The sequence below is a fragment of the Bactrocera dorsalis genome, chromosome 1 (assembly GCF_023373825.1).
Source record: "Bactrocera dorsalis isolate Fly_Bdor chromosome 1, ASM2337382v1, whole genome shotgun sequence".
In the NCBI taxonomy this organism is placed as follows: Eukaryota; Metazoa; Arthropoda; class Insecta; order Diptera; family Tephritidae; genus Bactrocera; species Bactrocera dorsalis.
Genome location: NC_064303.1, coordinates 76,332,295 through 76,353,721, shown reverse-complemented (window position 1 = coordinate 76,353,721; position 21,427 = coordinate 76,332,295). Strand labels below are relative to the sequence as shown.

The following is a 21,427-nucleotide window of genomic DNA, read 5'->3' as shown; positions in this document are numbered from 1 at the left end:
AAGAAAATAACAACAAATATAGAAAAATTAATATTATTATGTTAATACAACTCTAACAAATAATTTCGACCAAATTAGTTATCACAAAAACGGTACTCACGCACTTTTTTTAGATCATTAAGAGAAATAATTCTTTCATACATAACTTTTGGGTATTCGTATCTTGTATCAAAGATAAATAATTTCCCCCGTTTTTTACACATTTACCACTGTTTCTTCGCTCCTATTGGTCGCAGCGTGATGCTATATAGCCTATAGCCTTCCTCGATAAATGGACTATCCAACAAAAAGAATTATTCAATTCGAACCAGTAGTTTCGGAGATTAGCGCGTTCAAACAAACAAACTCTTCAGCTTTATAATATTAGTGTAGATTTCTTCGCACTTTAAAATTCGAGCGGCGGCGCAGCCGCTTTACACAACATTTTCTTAACGACTGCCTCTTACCAACTGAACTTAGCCACTGATACTTAAGCAATGACTCTTAATTTCTAATACAGAATGCATGATCCATATGGACTGTTACAATGATGGCTGCTGATGGACGCTTCGTCAATTAACAGCTGAGTTACAGTGTTGCCATCTGAACTACATTATTCGTTCAGTGACAATACTGCCACATGTTATATATATTATTTCCTCCTACATTTATTTGGATTTGTTGTGCGTGGCCTGTGTCAGTCAAAATGAGCAGCAATGCTACTGTGCACCAAGTACCTGTGGAGTTGGGATCTAATTAATTTTCTTACGTTTTTTAAATTGTGTTTTGTAATAATGGGTAACTCTGTTTCTGTTAGTAATGATCTGTGTCTGTTTGTTCTACAATTTTGTTTGGTTTAAATGGATTTTCTAATTTGCCTTTCTGTAGGGGGCTCTTTCGGTATCTGGTGTCAACTTCATATTCTTGTCTGTCAATGTTTATTTGTTTGTCTTATTTTCTTTGTTTTCCTGAGTGTCAAGTTTTGGGTGTCCAGCGTAAAGAAATATATGTGCCGGGGTTCGTCCAGTGGTGTCATGTTTAGGTTTGTGATTGTATATGTAAAGAATTGTTTCCATCTTGCTCAACTTGGCTTCGTTATTGTCAGATGTATTAATTATGCGGATATTTTCATTAATTATTTTATGTAGTTTTCTATGTCTTTGTCGTGTTGAGCTGTAAATCAACCTCCTCACTCTCAAGTCATCGCTTAAGTGTCAGGCTGCAGAATGCCCCGTCTCTGTCTGCCTGCAATATTCTAGGCTTGCCCAGTTGGTTAAATATGCGCATAAGTGCATTTTTACATTTCATCCAGTCCTTCGTCCTTATCTGCTCCAACGCAGCTAATAAACGCTTCTAATAAATGTCCATGCAGCTGTAGTTTTCATTGCCATGTTTGTGTAACTGTGTTCTGTCTTTGCCAAATTGCAAATGTGGCATTCATTTATAATGTTTTGGATAAGTAATTGGTTGTTAGGGAAATAGTAAGTTTTACCGAAAAATTTGGTGGCTTTCTGAATTCCGGGGTGTAGAAGTTTTTCATGAGTAGTCAGGACCAGCTCCTTGAATTCTGCGTAAGTAGGTACGTTTTTCAACAAAATCAGGCTGCGAAGAATTTTTGTAAAATCCTTGTTTATGATCTCCCTGTGTGCGGTTTAAATGATTTCGAAATCTGGGTCGCTTTCAATATACTACAACGTGCTATTCTTGACACAAAAATAGTTGATCAAATACTCTTTAGCTTTTTCTTCGGTCATAGTGCCATAAAAGATTTGAGTTATGTGTTTTTTGAAACATTTTGTAGTTTTGAAGTTTGGTGAGCCTTTAGAAAATATTACTTGTCTGTTGAATACGTTAATTGGGTTTTCTGTTATAAAAATCAAGTCACCGTTGTCTTCTTCTGCACTGTGCTGGGTCTGTTCACTAAAATATGTATAAAATTTTTTGTGGCCCATACAATTGCCAATAGTTCCTTTTCAATTGTGCTGTAATTGATTTCGTGTTCGTTAAAAGCTCGGTTAATGTAGCTGATTGGATGTCCATCTTGTGAGAGCACTGCTCTCAAAGCAAGATTACTAACGACTGTGGTTAGAATAAATTTTTTCGAAAAATCGGCTACCTCAAGAAAGGATCCTCTGAAATTAGACATTTTAATTTTTTAAATGCAGAGACATATTCCGGGTTGGAAATGTCGAGCTTTGTGTATTTTTTCGGAGGATCCTAGTCATGGGTTTGGTTGGCTATGTCTGCAATATTCGAAATGAATTTGCAGTTATACCCTGTAAGTCCCAGGAAAGCTTTTATTTCCTTTGCTTTAGTGGGGATTGGGTATTTTTGTATGGCTTTAATTTTCTCAGGGTTAGGTTTTATGCCGTTTGGTGTCAGAATGTGTCCCGAAAATTTTGTTTCTTGTTTTAAAAACTCACATTTGTCGAGTTGTAGATTCAAGTTAGCTTCGGCTAGTTTTTCTAAAACCAACTCGAGTGACCTCAAGTGTTCGTCGAGGGATGCTGAAAACACTATTATGTCGTCTAGGTTTACGAGACAGTGTATATTTAAAAGTGAGCGTAAAATGTCATTCAAGCAACGATGAAAGGTGGATGGTGCATTTTTAAGTCCGAATGTCATACGCAAATACTCGTAATGGCCATGTTTAGTGGAAAAGGCCGTTTTTGAAATAGATTCCTGGTCCGTCTGAATTTGGTGGAAACCCTTGGCCAAATCAATAGTGGTGAAATAATTGCATCTTTCCAACTTTCCCAAGATTTCGTCCATGTTTGGGATTGTATGTCTGTCACTAACTATTATTTAATTTAATTTTCGGTAGTCTATTACAATTCTATATTTTGTTTGCCTGATGCGTTTTGTTTCTTTGGGACTACCCAGATGGGGCTACTATAGGGCCAGTTACTTGTGCGTATTATTCCCTGATTCAACATGTCTTTTACCTGACTCTCAACCTTTTGCTCGTAGGCTTGAGATAACTGTATGATTTAAAATAAATGGGTAAATTGTGTTTGGTATTGATAGTATGTTTGGTTTGATTGGTAAATGTCAACTTGTCGCCTTCATGATATTGTATATGATGGTACCTGTGCAAAAGAGAGCACAGTTTTTGTTTCTCATCGAAATTAAGATGTCCCAGTCTGAATGGGCTCGGTTTTGTGAATTGTGCATCATGCCCTAAGAAATTTGGAGTTGGTGTTTTATTGTCCTGCTGGTTTAGTATATTGTCAGGTGTGTGTTGGAAGTGGTTTTGTTCCGGTATTGTGTTGTGGTTTAACAATGGATATTTGTTATTGTAAAGAGTCACCTCTTGCTTATGATAATTTATCACGGCCTCTGCCTGTGCTAACAACTTCTTTCCCAGCAAAAGATCGTAATTCCAAGAAATAGGGTGCAGTAAAAATTCCTCTGGGGTTGAGAACAAAAATTTTGATGGTATGGTTATGCTTTTATTTAAGATAAGTGGTCCGTTGCTTGTGTGAATCAGACATGTTGTATTCTGAACTAGTAGATTGAATATGCTCTGGGATATCATGTTGATCGTGGAACCGGTGTCAATAAGGCACTTTACTTTGTGTCTTTCCATTGTAAAGGGTGATTTTTTAAGAGCTTGATAACTTTTTTTAAAAAAAAAACGCATAAAATTTGCAAAATCTCATCGGTTCTTTATTTTAAACGTTAGATTGGTTCATGACATTTACTTTTTGATGATAATTTCATTTAAATGTTGACCGCGGCTGCGTCTTAGGTGGTCCATTCGGAAAGTCCAATTTTGGGCAACTTTTTCGAGCATTTCGGCCGGAATAGCCCGAATTTCTTCGGAAATGTTGTCTTCCAAAGCTGGAATAGTTGCTGGCTTATTTCTGTAGACTTTAGACTTGACGTAGCCCCACAAAAAATAGTCTAAAGGCGTTAAATCGCATGATCTTGGTGGCCAACTTACGGGTCCATTTCTTGAGATGAATTGTTGTCCGAAGTTTTCCCTCAAAATGGCCATAGAATCGCGAGCTGTGTGGCATGTAGCGCCATCTTGTTGAAACCACATGTCAACCAAGTTCAGTTCTTCCATTTTTGGCAACAAAAAGTTTGTTAGCATCGAACGATAGCGATCGCCATTCACCGTAACGTTGCGTCCAACAGCATCTTTGAAAAAATACGGTCCAATGATTCCACCAGCGTACAAACCACACCAAACAGTGCATTTTTCGGGATGCATGGGCAGTTCTTGAACGGCTTCTGGTTGCTCTTCACCCCAAATGCGGCAATTTTGCTTATTTACGTAGCCATTCAACCAGAAATGAGCCTCATCGCTGAACAAAATTAAAGCGCGAAACACATTTCGAACCGAACACTGATTTTGGTAATAAAATTCAATGATTTGCAAGCGTTGCTCGTTAGTAAGTCTATTCATGATGAAATGTCAAAGCATACTGAGCATCTTTCTCTTTGACACCATGTCTGAAATCCCACGTGATCTGTCAAATACTAATGCATGAAAATCCTAACCTCAAAAAAATCACCCGTTATTATTAAATATGGGCAGCTTCCGGGGCTGGTAGCCGAAAATTTTCTGCTTGCTCGGTATCTGGTTCTTGTGTCCTCATCTGTCTCGTTTGTATCGGTTTGTTGTAATTGTGGTAAATTCTGGTTGCAGTTGTCTGTTTGGTCATGGTTTTCCGGATAATTAATCGAATAGTCATAGTAAAGTGATATTTGTTGCTGATAAGCAGCTTCCTCCTGATGTCTTAACTCTTCGATACTCATCCTACTCTGATCACTATTGGATGGTCTCACTCGCTTAGTAGGGTTGATTGGGTTGAATATGATGGATGTTGATTTTGGTATTGGAGCTGTTGTCCAAAACGGTTCTGGCCAAATGAAGATTGTCGATTGTTGATTGGGTGAGTTCGAGGTGTGTTTGGTGGTTATTGGGTAGTTGGGTATTGGGTGTTGATATGATTGTTGATAAAGTGGTGGCATTCGCCAAGTAGGATATGATATTGGTGAATGATAAATTAGTTGGAAAGGCGACTGCGCCACTTACGTTAATATGGCCCTATGCCATAAAAATAAAAAAAAATTAAAAAATTATTTAAAATTTGAGTGCGTCTTTATTTGTTAGATGGTGACTTAAGATTTTACAATATATCATCCGCAGGAATGAATCTAAATTCTTTCTGTTGAAATATAAACCAAACTGCAAACAAAGTAGTTTTGCCATAGCCGCACTCAAAGCACTTAGAGCATTAAGATCAAAATACTGTAAACAAATTTTGCTACCAAAACTGCAAACAAAGCAGTTTTGGCACAGCCGCACTCAAAGCACTTAGAGCCTTAATATCAAAATACTGTAAAAAATTTTGTAAACCGTGTGTGTATGGCAGAATACGTCTCTATATTTATGCAAGCATTTTCAGTAAATGAAACTGCAAAATGTTTAAAGAAATAATATACATATTATGGTCACAAGTACCTTTTTTTTATATATGTAAATATACAAAACTACCTTGCATATGTACGTATAAAAACCCACAACTTGAGAAAAGATTTCCCAATTGTAACTTAAATGATTTTTTTACAATTGGCCTCATCACCATTATCAGTTTTATCACATATTCATTTGTGTGAACAAAATAGAAACAACAATATGGTATTACACAATTTCAAAATGTGCTGTTTTCTTATTAAATAAAATTGTTTTTAAATGCATGTATAATTTATATAATTTTTTTCTAACAGTGATTAGAATTTCTCACCATACAAAGGTAAATAAAAATAAAAAAGTTAATGCGAAACTCTAAAACCTGCAAAATATTTTTACTTTGCTAACTTTCTTCTTCTTCTTAATTGGCGTAGACACCACTTATGCGATTATAGCCGAGTCAACAACAGCGCGCCAGTCGCTACGTGGCGCCAATTGGATATTCCAAGCGAGGCCAGGTCCTTCTCCACTTGGTCCTTCCAACGGAGTGGAGGTCTTCCTCTTCCTCTGCTTCCCGCGGCGGGTACTGCGTCGAATACTTTCAGACATCATCCATCTGGACAACATGACCTAGCCAGCGTAGCCGCTGTCTTTTAATTCGCTGGACTATGTCAATGTCGTCGTATATCTCGTACAGCTCATCGTTCCATCGAATGCGATATTCGCCGTGGCCAACGCGCAAAGGACCATAAATCTTTCGCAGAACTTTTCTCTCGAAAACTCGCAACGTCGACTCATCTGTTGTTGACATCGTCCAGGCCTCTGCACCATATAGCAGGACGGGAATTATGAGTGACTTATAGAGTTTGTTTTTTGTTTGTCGAGAGAGGACTTTGCTTCTCAATTGCCTACTTAGTCCGAAGTAGCACCTGTTGGCAAGACTTATCCTGCGTTGGATTTCTAGGCTGAGGAGGATGGAGTCATGTGTAGAAGTTCACGCAAGTGAGGAAAGTTCTCTGATTGCCATTCACTTGGGAGTGGCCAGAAACGATTCTTTTACATGTGACTCAAGCAGCTCACGACTTCCGGTCTTTGACCAAGTATCCTCTGGGTAGCCTAAGAACATCCGTTTGAAGGCGAGCTAACGTGAGAAGGCGAAGCATCCCCTGCATAGGGTTGTGCGCTGGGTTTGGGACCCGCCACGTAAAAAAACACCTCCAGTGAATAGTCTTTGCTATCTTTGCGTGCTAAAAATTTGCCCATCCCTGGGTTGCAACAAAAAAAAAAATTATAATAAATTATTCTTTACTAAAGAGCAAATGCTAACGCATACAAATGAAATTAAATACGAAAGAATTACAGCAACGGACAGACCATCATACGCAAAAATATATCGCTATACATGAGAAGCAAATGCAGAAAAAAACAAGAAAAAACGTTAACTTCAGCTGCACCGAAGCTAATATACCCTTCACAGGTGCATTTCTTTTAGTAACTATGTATTCAGTTTGTATGGAAGCTATACGCTATAGTAATCCGATCTGAACAATTTTTTCGGAGATTATATTATTACATTAAGCAGTAATCCTTGTAAAATTTCGTGAAGATACCACGTCAAACGCGAAATTTTTCCACCGCCGATCTGAACAATTTCTTTCGATATTACATTATTTCTATGAATAATAACTCATACAAAATTTCGTGAAGATATATCGTCAAATGCGGAAGTTTCCCAAGCAAGCATTTGATTCTGATCATTCAGTTTGTATGGCAGTTATATGCTATAGTTAACCGATCGGAACACTTTCTTCGGAGATTACATTGTTGCCTTAGAAAATAATCTATACCAAATTTCTTGAAGATACATGTGAAAGTTTTCCATACAAGAACTTGATTCCGATCGTTCAGTTTATATGGCAGCTATATGTTATAGAGAAACGATATATTAAAAACTGATGGACTAGTTCGTATATATACAGACGGACAGACAGACAGACCGACATGGCTAAATCGACTCAGCTCAACATACTGATCATTTCTATATATACTTTATAGGGCCTCCGATGTTTCCTTCTGGGTGTTACAAACGTCGTGACAAGCTTAATACCCCCTGTTCAGCATATAATTAAGGAAATCCTACAGGGTATAATTAAGGAAGCTGTGATCAGTTGTCGTATGAGACAAGAAAAACTGTTTTGACTAACCCGGTATGGGTTAGGGAACTGCGTAGTCTATTTAGACGACATATTGATATTTTGTACAAATATCGATGAGCACATAGAAAGTATCAAAAACTTGTTTAACAAATTAGGATAATATAATTTAAAAGTTCAGATAGATAAGTGCAAATTCTTCACAAAATCAACAGAATATTTAGATACTCGTATAAAGCCAATCATATAGAGTAAAGTCAGCCGGATGTTCGAAAATCCTGATATTAGTTATATAGGGGCTAGGACAAATTTTCGCTCAAATATATCTATTTTAGGAACAAAGATACACTGTTTTGAATAAAAAACGCTCTCTTATTTTCATTTTGATAACTCATTTATTGGCCGGTATAAAGTCACCCGGAAGTTCGAAAATATTTAATATATACTTACATATATGGTACTAAGAAAGGTATTGGTCCGGTTCAACTCATTTTTGACATACAGACATACCATTATAAGAGAATGATTATCTCTTAATTTTAGATATACTTATATATATCTCACACATTGACCTACATTTCCGGTCAAAACTCAATTATAGGTACCAGGGTCTAAATATTCGGTACCTATGGGCTTGAACAGTTTTTATTGCATTTAAACAATTTTTGGTCATATGGTGGCACACACTAAAGACATTATTTTTGCGAAGTTAAATCCCTTTATATTACAGTAGAGGCCCGCTAATCCGGATCAATTAAAACCGACCCCTATCCGGAATATAAGGGAATCCGGATTACCAAAGACATATCAGAACTATGTATGCATTAAGATAAAATATTTATAAATTTCTGTTTGTTTATTATAACAAATAATACACATGTTTCAAACTTAAAACAATACATTGGAAATAAACGTTAGAAATTTGTATGTATCAAGCGGTGTAATGAATCTCTAAATTTAATTGAAAAAATCGATTAATTTTGTTTGGTGAACGCTTTTTTGTTTAGCCTCTATTGCTCGCTGCCGTGGCGTTCTAAGAATACACGAGCTGTCCGATTTAACGTTATTTTCCTCTGACCACTGTATACAGGTGCTGAAGCTTTTAATAGCGTCTTCATGTTTAGCTTTTGGTTCATTGTTTTCGACTTCTTCAACGGAGGAATCGTCGTCACTATGGAGGGGTAAATGGTCGTTATCTCCAATAAGCCATTCACTAATTTCAGATTGTGGCAGTTGATGATTGTTATTATCCATTCTCTGCAACATTTCCGATTTCTGTTAGCTCTTGTGCATCTTCACGCTGTGACGTCCTTTCTTTGAGAACAGACAGAAAAACGCTATCATCTGGATCCTCATCGGCATCGGAACTTTTTTCGGTATAAACTATATCGTTATTCCCTGAATAGGGAAGCATTTTTTGACAACATTTTGCTACTGACGACAGCTTGTCCCAAGAATTCGCAAGCAAAAAAACAGCATCCTTTATTGTGAGTTTTTTTATTAACTTTGGAAACATCATTTTCTTCCAAAGACAGGATATGCACCAAGAGGCTTTTGAGATAATACAATTTGGTTAAGCGTATTGTGTTTTGGTCCATTGGTTGGATAAGAGCTTTGTAGTTAGGTGGAAGAAATATGGTTATAATTTTACCATCGTCGCTCGTAAGCTGCGCAACCGATGCGTGACAAGAAGCATTATCAACTAGTAAAATAGCTTTTCCATCTAGGTTGTTTTCCGCTTGAAAATCCTTTACTTGTTTGACAAACGACTCGTGAAACCATTTTACGAAAATAGTTGAAGTCATCCAGGCATTTTTTGTCGAGTAATATTCAACTGGAAGATCGCTACAGTTCTTAAAAGCTCTGAGATTTTCCGCTTATCCAATTACCACCATTTTAAGTTTATGTGTGCCATCACCGTTTGCACAAGCAAGAAATGTTACTCTCTCTTTAGAGAATGTAGTGAATAATAAACATGTGATCCGGATTAGAGAATACGGTCAGAGAATGTCGGTCCGGATTACAAGGTACATAATAGAAATTTTGAATTTTTTAACTCTGTCCGGATTACAGTGGAATCCGGATTAGGCCGTGTCCGGATTAGCGGGCCTCTACTGTAGTTGCTTCCTGATATGTGTACTAGAAACTGAACGAATCAAGTGGAATTTGAAATTGTTCTATATAAAAAGTAGGCATTGTTGTTGTCCAATTTCATGCACAATGTGACATAAGGATGTCGGAAAAATTCCACAAACTTTTTAAAGGGCAGGGCCACACCCACTTTTTCAAAAAGGTGTACTCTTTACTACTGCGATCCTCTGTACCAAATTAGAGCTTTATATCTTAATTTGGTGCTTAGTTATGGCACTTTATATTTTTTTGGTTAATTGTGATTTGTCGGTGTGGAAGTAATCTGATTATGTCCTCCTACGAATGGACGGGCGGGCAGTCAACCGGATTTCAATTTTTCTCGTCATCCTGATCATTTATATATGTATAATCCTATATCTATATCGTTTAGTTTTAGGTGATACGTACAACCATTAGGTGAACAAAATTATAATACTCTGTAGCAACTGGTTGCGAGAGTATAAAAACATACAGAAACTGAAGTTACCGAAAACGGTTAAACAAATAAAATCGTTTTTGGGTATGACCGGATATTACAAAAAGTTTATAAAGGATTATCAAGGCTTAGCAAAATATTTGATAAAAAGGAGTTAAAATTAACATTCGTGCCCCCAATATACAAATTCGTTCGAGAAATTAAAAGCACTTCTGACGAATCCACCGGTACTCAAGTATCCGGTTTTTAAAATAAAATTCTCCGTAACAACAGATGCAAGCGATTTTGCAATTCATTAAAACCAGAAGGACACCCCATAAGCAAGCAGATCACTAAACAACCAAGAAAGAAAATACTCAGGGACAGAAAAAGAGCTGCTTGTCATAACAGGGCGGTCAACTATTTCAGACCGTATATCTACGGGGACAATTCGACCTCACGATAGACCAAGTGGTTATATTGCAAAAATAAAGGAAAAGATATAAATCCTAGATTGCAGAGGTGGCTCCTCAAATTAGGAGAAAATCACATTAACATAAGATACGTCAAGGGAAAGGACAACACTGACGCTCACTATATGAGCAGAATAAATCCTGAAGCAGGTGAAATTAATATTCTACAAGAAAACGAGATTATGAGCACCAGGACAACAATCTCTCAAGAAGAGGAATTGCACGACCATTTTGGTATCTTGGAAACTGCCATTAACAGATCTCCAAAACAAATAATTCTTACTCTTTCAAAAAATCAGGAGTCACAATTTATAAATAGAAAACATAAAATTTTTGTTAGCGAAAAAGAACGGAAATTATGAAAGAATAAAAACTATATTTTACTATAAGGATCTAAAGAAGTTAATACAAAAATATGTAAATAACTGCGAAATATGCAATAAGGCGAAATACGACCGAACACCTATTAAGGAAAAGTCAAGCTTACCGAAACACCAATGGCTATTAACCAAATAATACATATGGATGTTTACACAAACAAAAAGCATAGTTTTATCATTCTCATCGATAAAATATGCAATGGCACTAACCTCAGAAGATACTGTTTTTATATCACAATAATATAAAAAATTGGAATTTTTTCTCTCTCAGGGGTAAACTAACAAAAATTATAACAGACAATGAATTTAACTCAGTAAACAAAAAAAAACTCTTAAGACAGGAATCCATTGACGATCATTTTACAAAACCAAATAACCACACAGGAAACGCTGATGTAGAAAGGCTACACAGTACTATTTCCGAAAAATTTAGAACACTGGAGGCTATGATATCACCACTATCAACTCAAAAAAGAGTTTTTAAAAGTATAGAATGGTATCACAACTCAGTCCACTTCACGATAAAAGCAGCACCTATAGATGTAATTGAAGGAAGAACAGATAAAGCCAAAATTTACAAAACTCGAGAGGATAATAAAAAACGTACACTCGACGTTAAAAAACTATAAATACGAACCAAGATATCTCATACTAAATTTACAAAACATACACGTTTCTAATATTAAAAGAAAAAAAGAAATTTGGGAACTTTATGATATTTTAATTGATTAGAGAAATATTTAACATTAAACTATAATTCTATTTTGGATACATATTTTAACATTTAATTTACAACATAAAATCAATACGGTGTTTGGTCATTTTACTAAATCTTTCTATTATTTCTTTTAGTTTCACAGCAATATCGTAGTTTATATTAAGGAGTGCTAAGCCGTGGAGCATGATTGTTTTGGGCCAAGTCTTGATTCGGCGTAAAGAAGAAAAGAATGGTTCACTGCTAGCATTTGTGGCTGGCAAAGTGCAGAGTACGTGAAGGAGAAAATGAATCGACGGATATATATCCTTATCGCAAGTGATGAGGGCTTCTAAGACAAAAAGAACTTGTGTTCCTTTTCCATTGTTGTAGAAAAAGCGCTACTTCTGCTTTGAGCTTCGTTTTTTGCAGTTTCTGGGCAAGATTTTCCCAAAATGTCTAACTAGGCATTCAATAAGTAGAGTGAAATCATTTTCCTCCAAATTTAAGTTAAATTTTGGTAACAACTGGCTTAAATTGAAACCTTCAAGAACTTCGTCCGCAATGTACGCAGAAACCCTATAAAAGTCTTCACAGCTTTGAGATGGGTGATTGTTTCAATAACTCTGACGACCACATATTCTAATTTTTCAGTCATGTGTGTAGCGCAAACATTTTATTAAAGTGATGATCAGCATGCTTTCTTCGTGTGTTCACTTTTGCAACCAATGTTGGTATAACCATCGTAGAAATATTCTTCTTCTTCTTTACTGGCGTAGACACCGCTTACGCGATTATAGCCGAGTCAACAACAGCGCGCCAGTCGTTTCTTATATTCGCTACGTGGCGCCAATTGAATATTCCAAGCGAAGCCAGGTCCTTCTCCACTTGGTCCTTCCAAAGGAGTGGAGGTCTTCCTATTCCTCTGCTTCCCGCGGCGGGTACTGCGTCGAATACTTTCAGAGCTGGAGTGTTTTCATCCATCCGGACAACATGACCTAGCCAGCGTAGCCGCTGTCTTTTAATTCGCTGAACTATGTCAATGTCGTCGTATATCTCGTACAGCTCATCGTTCAATCGAATGCGATATTCGCCGTTGCCAACGCGCAAAGGACCATAAATCTTTCGCAGAACTTTTCTCTCGAAAACTCGCAACGTCGACTCATCGGTTGTTGTCATCGTCCAAGCCTCTGCACCATATAGCAGGACGGGAATTATGAGCGACTTATAGAGTTTGGCTTTTGTTCGTCGAGAGAGGACTTTACTTTTCAATTGCCTACTCAGTCCGAAGTAGCACCTGTTGGCAAGAGTAATCCTGCGTTGGATTTCCAGGCTGACATTGTTGGTGGTGTTAATGCTGGTTCCTAAATAGACAAATTATCTACAACTTCAAAGTTATGACTGTCAATCGTGACGTGAGAGCCAAGTCGCAACTGCGACGACTGTTTGTTTGATGACAGGAGATATTTCGTCTTGCCCTCGTTCACTGCCAGACCCATTTGTGTTGCTTCCTTGCCCAGTCTGGAGAAAGCAGAACTAACGGCGCGGGTGTTGTGGCCTCTTGTGAAAGATTGTACCTGCTCGATTAAGTTCTGCAGCTCGAATAATTTTCTCCAGCAGCAGATTGAAGAAGCCGCGCGGTAGGGAGTCGCCTTGTCTGAAACCTCGTTTGGTATCGAACGGCTCGGAGAGGTCCTTCCCGATCCTAATGGAGCTTTTGGTGCTGCTCAACGTCAGTTTACACAGCCGTATTAGTTTTGCGGGGATACCAAATTCAGACATCGCGGCATAAAGGCAGCTCCTTTTCGTGCTGTCGAAAGCAGCTTTAAAATCGACAAAGAGGTGGTGTGTGTCGATTCTCCTTTCACGGGTCTTTTCCAAGATTTGGCGCATGGTGAATATCTGGTCGGTTGTTGATTTACCAGGTCTAAAGCCACACTGATAAGGTCCAATCAGTTTGTTGACGGTGGGCTTTAATCTTTCACACAATACTCTCGACAGAACCTTATATGCGATGTTAAGGAGGCTAATCCCACGGTAGTTGGCGCAGATTGTGAGGTCTACTTTTTTATGGATTGGGCATAGCACACTTAAATTCCAATCGTTGGGCATACTTTCGTCCGACCATATTTTGCAAAGAAGATGATGCATGCACCTTATCAGCTCTTCGCTGCCGTGTTTGAATAGCTCGGCCGGCAATCCATCGGCCCCTGCCGCTTTGTTGTTTTTCAGGCGGGCAATTGCTATTCAAACTTCTTCATGGTCGTGCAATGGACCGTCTGCTCCATCGTCATCGATTGGGGTGTAGAAATATACAAGTAACAAAAGACTCATATGGTCGTCAACAGCCGAGATCACCTGATCGAAATAGTTGATTTTTCGGCACAGAGATTTAAATAAAAGGACTTAAAAGTAATAAAGAGGCTGAGAGGATAGGCGCGCTATCGATATTTTTGGGGTATTAGGTTCCCCCGGAGGCCTATTTTCACCCATATAATTTATACAATACTAAACAAAACTATTTGTAATAATTTAAACAAAAATATATATATTCTTCAAATATTTTTAATAAAATAGAAAAGATATATCAATATTTTGATACAATAAATAAAACAAGGTATATTTAATCTTTATGAATTTTAATAATCGAAATACATTTGAAAATTTAACAAAAACGTACTTAAAATGATAATTTGGATAGCATAAGACGGCACCACACTCGTGCCTTTTCTAAGGCGTTTGGCCGTTTTAGTAGTAGAATATTTAGGAAACCCTAACGAACTGCCTGGGCTTTTGCCCTAAGTGTTCCCTCATTCTATTGCATTCTTAATGTAATTTCTGTCATTCTACTATAAGCTTTCGCCTGCGTATCTATGGGTGAAAATGATAGCTTTTGTTACTTGTAGGTTTATACAATGGTTATGACGTTTGATGCTTTCTCAGGGTCGTTTGATTCGTTCTGCAGGATCACACTAAGTAGCTTTGTAAGTGACAAAACATCACTGAGACAAAAAAATACCAATAATAAATTCGAAGTTGCACAGTACTGTGACTAGATTCAACGCTTTTACTGCAGTCGTTCTTTTATTCATTCCATTCGCTTATTTTTGTCTGTACTTGAAAGATTTCTGGAAGAGTGACTGTGAATTGAAGAACGGCATCATGTCTTTGTACCCACTTTGTCTCACAAAGCTGAACATTTTTTTTGCGTAAGAATTGAGCTAAAAGAGTGTTATGTTTGGGTCTTAAAACTTGGAAAAAGGTTTTAATTTCTCTGAATATTTCAGATATCTTTCCAATCAAAGCCATTTGAACGGATTCCGAAATGCTGCTGTTCAATTTATGTGAAAAACATGGTCTCATCTTAGCGTTTGTAGCTTATTGTTGTATTACCTTCACGGCTCCGTGATCTCCCAACATAACATTACAACCATCAGTACCTATTGCATTTCTTGTCTTTCAAAACCAACTGTTCAAACGCATCTCCCGTAAGTGAAATCTCCTCGTGGTTGTTTTCTTCAATGCTTATATACATACTTCAATACTTAACTCTCACTCAGTTAACAATTGTATACAAATTTTTAATATTGCATCAGAAATAATAGATATAAAGTTTGGTATTATACTCACAAAAAATCAAGTAATACACACCTTTTTTTAATTATTATAACAATCTGAACAATTTTTTCGGAGATTATGTTATTACCTTAAGCAGTAATCCAAATAACATGTCGTCAAGATACCACTTCAAATGCGGAAGTTTTCCATACAAGGCCTTGATTCCGATCGTTACAATTTCTTCCGATATTACAATATTTCTATGATCAATAACGCATACCAAATTCCGTGAAAATATATCGTCAAATGATGGAGTTTCCCAAGCAAGCATTTGATTCCGATCATTCAGTTTGTATGGCAGCTACATACTATAGTTAACGGATCTGAGCAATTTCTTCGGAGATTACATTGTTGTCTTAGAAACTAATCTATAAAAAATTTCGTGAAGATACATTGTCAAATGTGAAAGTTTTCCATACAAGAACTTGATTCCGATCGTTCAGTTTGTATGCTATAGTGGTCCGATATCGGCAGTTCCGACAAATGAGCAGCTTTTTGAAGAGAAAATGAGGTTTACAAAATTTCAAAACGATATCTTAAAAACTGATGGACTAGTTCGACAGACAGACGGACGGACGGACAGACAGACAGACGGACACGGCTAAATCGACTCTGTTCAACATACTGATCATTTATATATGTATACACTTTAAAGGGTCTCCGACACTTCCTTCTGGGTGTTATAAACTTCGTGACAAACTTAATATACCCTATTCAGGGTATAATAACTGCCAACTATTTAATAAATTTCAATAATTGCTCTGTCAATGTAGTCAATCGAACTTTTTATAATAAAGAAGTTATATTCAAACAAAGTATCGCTAGATGAAAAACTAATATTTGAATACATTTTATTAAGTAAATTAAAAAATACGGCATTAATAGATGAAATAAGCTATGTAAAAAACGTATTATATACTTACATATGTATATGGCTTCGCATTAACTTTAATTTTCATCACCAATGTATCAATAATTGTATTAAAATCAGGAGAGTTCTAAATCAAAGGGAGAAGTTACTTCGCCGTCGTCAGTGGCGTAGCTAAGGGGGCGGGGCTAAGGGGGCGGGGCGAAGGGGGCGGCAAAACGATCTTCGCTGTTTTTTAATATTCAGAAAAATACTTCAATAAATTTAAAGAGTTGTACACTCACAATGTAATAATCTGAATAACAATGAAAAGTATTAATTTTTACTCGAATATTCTTCAGTCTTTGAATTTATCATATATCTTTTTGCTTATATCTTTCTTAAAAATAGTGATAGAACTTAAAGATGCACTTTTCCAGCTTTGATCGCTGCAAAATCACATATCATGTCATTGTAATTTATAGTTGAAGCGATTTCACATTCTATTGAGAGAACCGCAAGATTGGACAGTCTAAGTTTAATAAGATGTCTCGTAAATTTACTATCAATTTCCTCAATTCCGTATTGTGAGAATTTGTATATACTTAATATCGAAGATATTTTGTAAAAATTCACTTTTGTTCGAACCACCTCTTGAAACTTGTAGGTAGGTAGATAAAGGGGGGCGGCCTTGGCCCCGGGCGCCCGAAGTTGTAGCTACGCCACTGGCCGTCGTTGCAAATCAAATAACTGCCGACGTCAACGTCACCTACAAAACTCAATATACACATTGACTGGTCTGCATAAACCCAACAAAAGCATGTTTAAACTCATGCCAAGTACTTTCAAATTTATTATTATATAAATTTGAACACAAGTTTGACAAGTTGTTTTTCAATACCATTTCTCGCGCGGAAGTCGAGTACCGAACGACTGCAGCGGCTTACTGAACAAAATTTTAGAACCTCGCAAGCACGTGTGCGAGAATCAATTATCGAGGAATTGCAACTGCATGCTGACCAAACTTCAAAACCTCCCAAGTACGCGCTGGAGAGTCGATTACGGATTGTGCACAGCGGCTTGAAGAGCAAAATCTTAGAAATATACAAACCCGTACTAAGGAGTCTGGAAAAGTCAACATGATGGTGTCGTTACAGGCAATCAAAAATTTATTGCCAAATAATCACACATTCCGTACATTTTTTAAAAAACATACGTAGGTACAATAACCTTTTTCAAATGTCGTCATTTGGCGCAAAAGAAATAAGAGAGGATAATTTAAAGTTAATTATTCACACCGACCGCCTACGACAAACAGCACATCCGGGTAGATATAATGGTCCAGCTGTAAACGAGATAGCCGATCTCTTGATTGACGAAGAAAAAAACCAAAGAGGTATGGTGCTGCATGGTACAGACGACCAACTTAAAAGGGTCTCTGAGTTACACCGATCATATGATCCTCTACAGTGTCCCTTAATGTTTGTAAGAAGACGGTTATCATTTTACCATTCCTAAGCAAGGTACAGCGCGTAAGAAAACAGAGACACGCATGCAATTCTATGCATTTAGGTTGATGGTTAGAGCTAATTGTTTCAATCCATTATATTATCGTACTACAGAAATTACACAAATCAACATTTTTTGGATGCGTCAGGTGACACTGACGTTTCTTGCAGTTGCTTCGAAAAACTGCTCATTCAACTTTTAAACTCCCGTTATCCGAAAATCTTTAACAGCAATCCATATGTTCTATTTGCAAAAATGAACCTCTTGGTAAACTATTAGAAGTCGCCTCATTGATTATGTGATATGAATGTACCATGAGCCAGAAAGCACATAAAGAAGCCGTGGCATTAAAAGACCTTAGATTTACAAAATACTCTTATGTGAAAAATCGCTGGGCTTGAGGCGTTTCAGTCGTCTTTGTGGTCTTTAGACGTTAACAAGGCTACATCCTCATCACAATGGTGTAGCAATCTTGTACTATGTAATACTGTAATTTTTAATATTTCTGCGTTAACCGAGATAATGACTAGATCATGCTCTATATCAGCACCTCCACAATACAAGGACGCTTTAGTCTTAGTTTTGAAATTTTTGGATGACTTTACGGTAAAGTACGGTATTCGTGCATCGCCTATAAAAATTGGTAAATGCTGATCTTTTTGTTTGTGAAAACAATATGTACATAAAGGATTAACAAGCAACTTGATTACGATCTAAATAAAATAGTGATAAAATGATGTAATGTGGTATATGTATATGTACATATTATTGATAGCTGTATTTATGTGTAATTAAAATAAAAACTAATAAATTTTATGTTATTAAGAGCGTTTCATTGTTTCCTCTTGTTTTGTTTGATTTCTATCCCATCTATGACTTCATTTCCATCAAAAGAGAATCAAAAAAGGAACGAAGCGATATTTTCATAATGTCTAATTTTTGAGTTAGAAGTGTGTTTACCAGTAGGTTTTATATTATTATATCCGTACTATTACATCATATTGCTACCGGCTACAATAGTTGTGTTTATATAAATTTAATCGAGACAGATGTAGGGTTATGTAGTTGAAATCTGGTTGTCTGTCTATCCGTCCGTTTGTTCTGCTATATTTTGTACACATAGATTGTAGTCGTCACGCCCACAAAACGTCAATACTCGGATTGCCATAACTAAACTCAGTAATAAGATAAAAAGTTCTAATTTAGTATAAGGTTTATTGCATATATCAATCTCAACTGAATTCAGATGGCAAAGATATCTCGATGTCACAGCGGAAATCGGACTAAATGGGGAAATCGGACTACAACCACGCCTACTTCCCATATAACACAACTTTATATTCTATCAGATTCCTTCACTTTTTATTACACCAATCAAGCAGTAATGAATATATCGGGCAAACATTGTGTCCTTATGGTGTGCCATTTTAAGTCTAACTATTGTAAAAATCGGACCACAATAGTTCAAATTGGCAGATATCGAAGATGTGGACCCCAGTAGATAATTGAAAACTAGAAAGAATCCTTTCCTGATAATAGTATGTCTGTGTGTCAAAAATGGGTTGAAACGGGTTAATACCTAGCTACTACCCTTAGCCTTAATAAATCGGCCAATAAGTAAGTTGTTTTAGGAAAAGTGAAAAAGCGTGTTTTGCTAATAACGGTGTAACTTTGCGCCTAATATAGACGAAATCGAATGATGACTTGGCCTGGTCCTCATTTAACTAATATCAGGGTTTTTAAACATTCGGTTCCCTTTACTCATTATGTATTATGGTATGTGAGGTCCTTTATTGAAATTTGGACAACACCTTGGCTTTATAGCGTATATATTGGTCAATATATGTAAGTATTCTTAGCAAAATGAACAGAATGTATGTATTATTGGGTATTCTATAGTTTAAAGACAAATGTGAATTACCCCAACTCCTATAATATTCTAACAAACCATCGACACGACAAACCAACATGAGCAATGCCAACGGTTAATGCAATAAGCTCACACTGTTTTTTGCCCTAATATACTCTTTATAATGAATTCCGACTTTCCAGCTGATTTAACCCGTTTAGGTTGGTAGAAATGTGTGGTATATGGTTTAAGTGGACAAGTTTGTTCTTATATGTGTGTAATTATGAGATTTAGCGCTGTATATGTAAGGAGTTGGTGTAGAACTTGGTCCCTCATATCCGTAATATAATTTATTATAATCCTCTGGTTAACTTTTTCCACATTACCTCAACAAATTAAATTTAGCCTCCTCGGTTGAGTTTGTATCACTTATAAATTGACTTATGAAGATAATTTTAATATGATTTTCGCTGACCGGAAGTAAATAAAATTGAGCGGAAAGTAAAAGTCATTGAGTCTATGACCTCTAGAAAAAAAGGTTTTCCAATAACTGAAAGTATGATATTTCATCGGATTTGATCCCGAGTTAAAATGAAATGTTTGCTTACACCTGAACTTAGCTCTTCCTTATCTATTGTATGCACATATTTTTAATTCTACTCGTAAGTAACTAGATGCAGTTGAAATTATTTTATCACATAGAGTGAAGTGATGGCGCATAACTTCAACCATATTTATGTGTATGTGGAACTTATGTATTTATGTGTGTACATATACCTATAAAACTGTATCTACTCTTATCATATAAGCATGAGAGTAATTTTTATTTAAACATTATAAATCAACAATTCCCAAACGTATACATGCAAAATTAATCTGAACTGAGTGAAGCGTAGAGTTGAAAAACAATAAACTAATAGTCTGACGCATATAGTATATTCATGCTTTGTGTGTATGTCCAATACATACATATATACATACGAATGTATGGGAAATGATCGTGGGGCTTGTAATCTTTCGACATAATAAAACAATTGGTTAAGATAACTTTTAAATATGATCATAAGATTTAACAGACATTTCAGTTCATTCTTCAAATTTTGATCGACAACACTGCAAAGCAACCAAGTGATCCGAAAGTGTATAGAAGACTCTGAACACGTATTTATTCAGTGCCTTCGTTTTTTATACCCTGAACAGGGTATATTAAGTTTGTCACGAAGTTTGTAACACCCAGAAGGAATCGTCGGAGACCCTATAAAGTATATATATAAATGATCAGTATGTCGAGCTGAGTCGATTTAGCCATGTCCGTCTGTCTGTCCGTCTGTCCGTCTGTCTGTATATATACGAACTAGTCCCTCAGTTTTTAAGATATCGTTTTGAAATTTTGCAAGCGTCATTTTCTCTTCAAGAAGCTGCTCATTTGTCGGAACGGACGATATCGGACCACTATAACATATAGCTGCCATACAAACTGAACGATCGGAATCAAATGCTTGGAAAACTTTCACATTTGACAAGATATATTCACGAAATTTGGTACATATTATTTTCTAGAGCAACAATGTAATCTCCGAAGAAATTGTTCAGATCGGTTAGCTATAGCATATAGCTGCCATACAAACTGAATGATCGGAATCTAGTTCTTGTATGGAAAACTTGCACATTTGACAAGATATATTCACGAAATTCGGAACATATTATTTTCTAAAGCAACAATGTAATCTCCGAAGAATTTGTTCAGATCGGTTAACTATAGCATATAGCTTCCATACAAACTGAACACATAGTTATTAACAGAAATGTACCTGTGAAGGGTATTTAGCTTCGGTGCAACCGAAGTTAACGTTTTTTCTTGTTTTAAATACATATAAAAGGAAAATTAAGATCCAAACTTTGGCAGGACATACTTACATATGTCTCTCTTTAAATGTAATGATATTATTACGAAA

At 36.4% G+C, this 21,427-nt stretch overlaps 1 protein-coding gene across 12 annotated transcripts in view; it reads left to right on the top strand.

Annotated features, from left to right (window-relative positions):
* LOC105225451 (retrovirus-related Pol polyprotein from transposon 297) overlaps positions 1-21,427 on the top strand; it is a 332,389-nt gene that overhangs the window by 227,485 nt on the left and 83,477 nt on the right. The window contains exon 1 of one of the 12 annotated variants that reach the window (XM_049450348.1): positions 20,565-20,694. The exons of 4 other annotated variants lie outside the window; for them this stretch is intronic. The gene's annotated coding sequence lies outside the window, so the exon portion shown is untranslated. Of the gene's footprint in view, positions 1-20,564; positions 20,754-21,427 lie in introns of those variants that run through there. 7 more of the 12 variants (XM_049450347.1, XM_049450342.1, XM_049450345.1 and 4 more) reach the window with 7 other exon arrangements.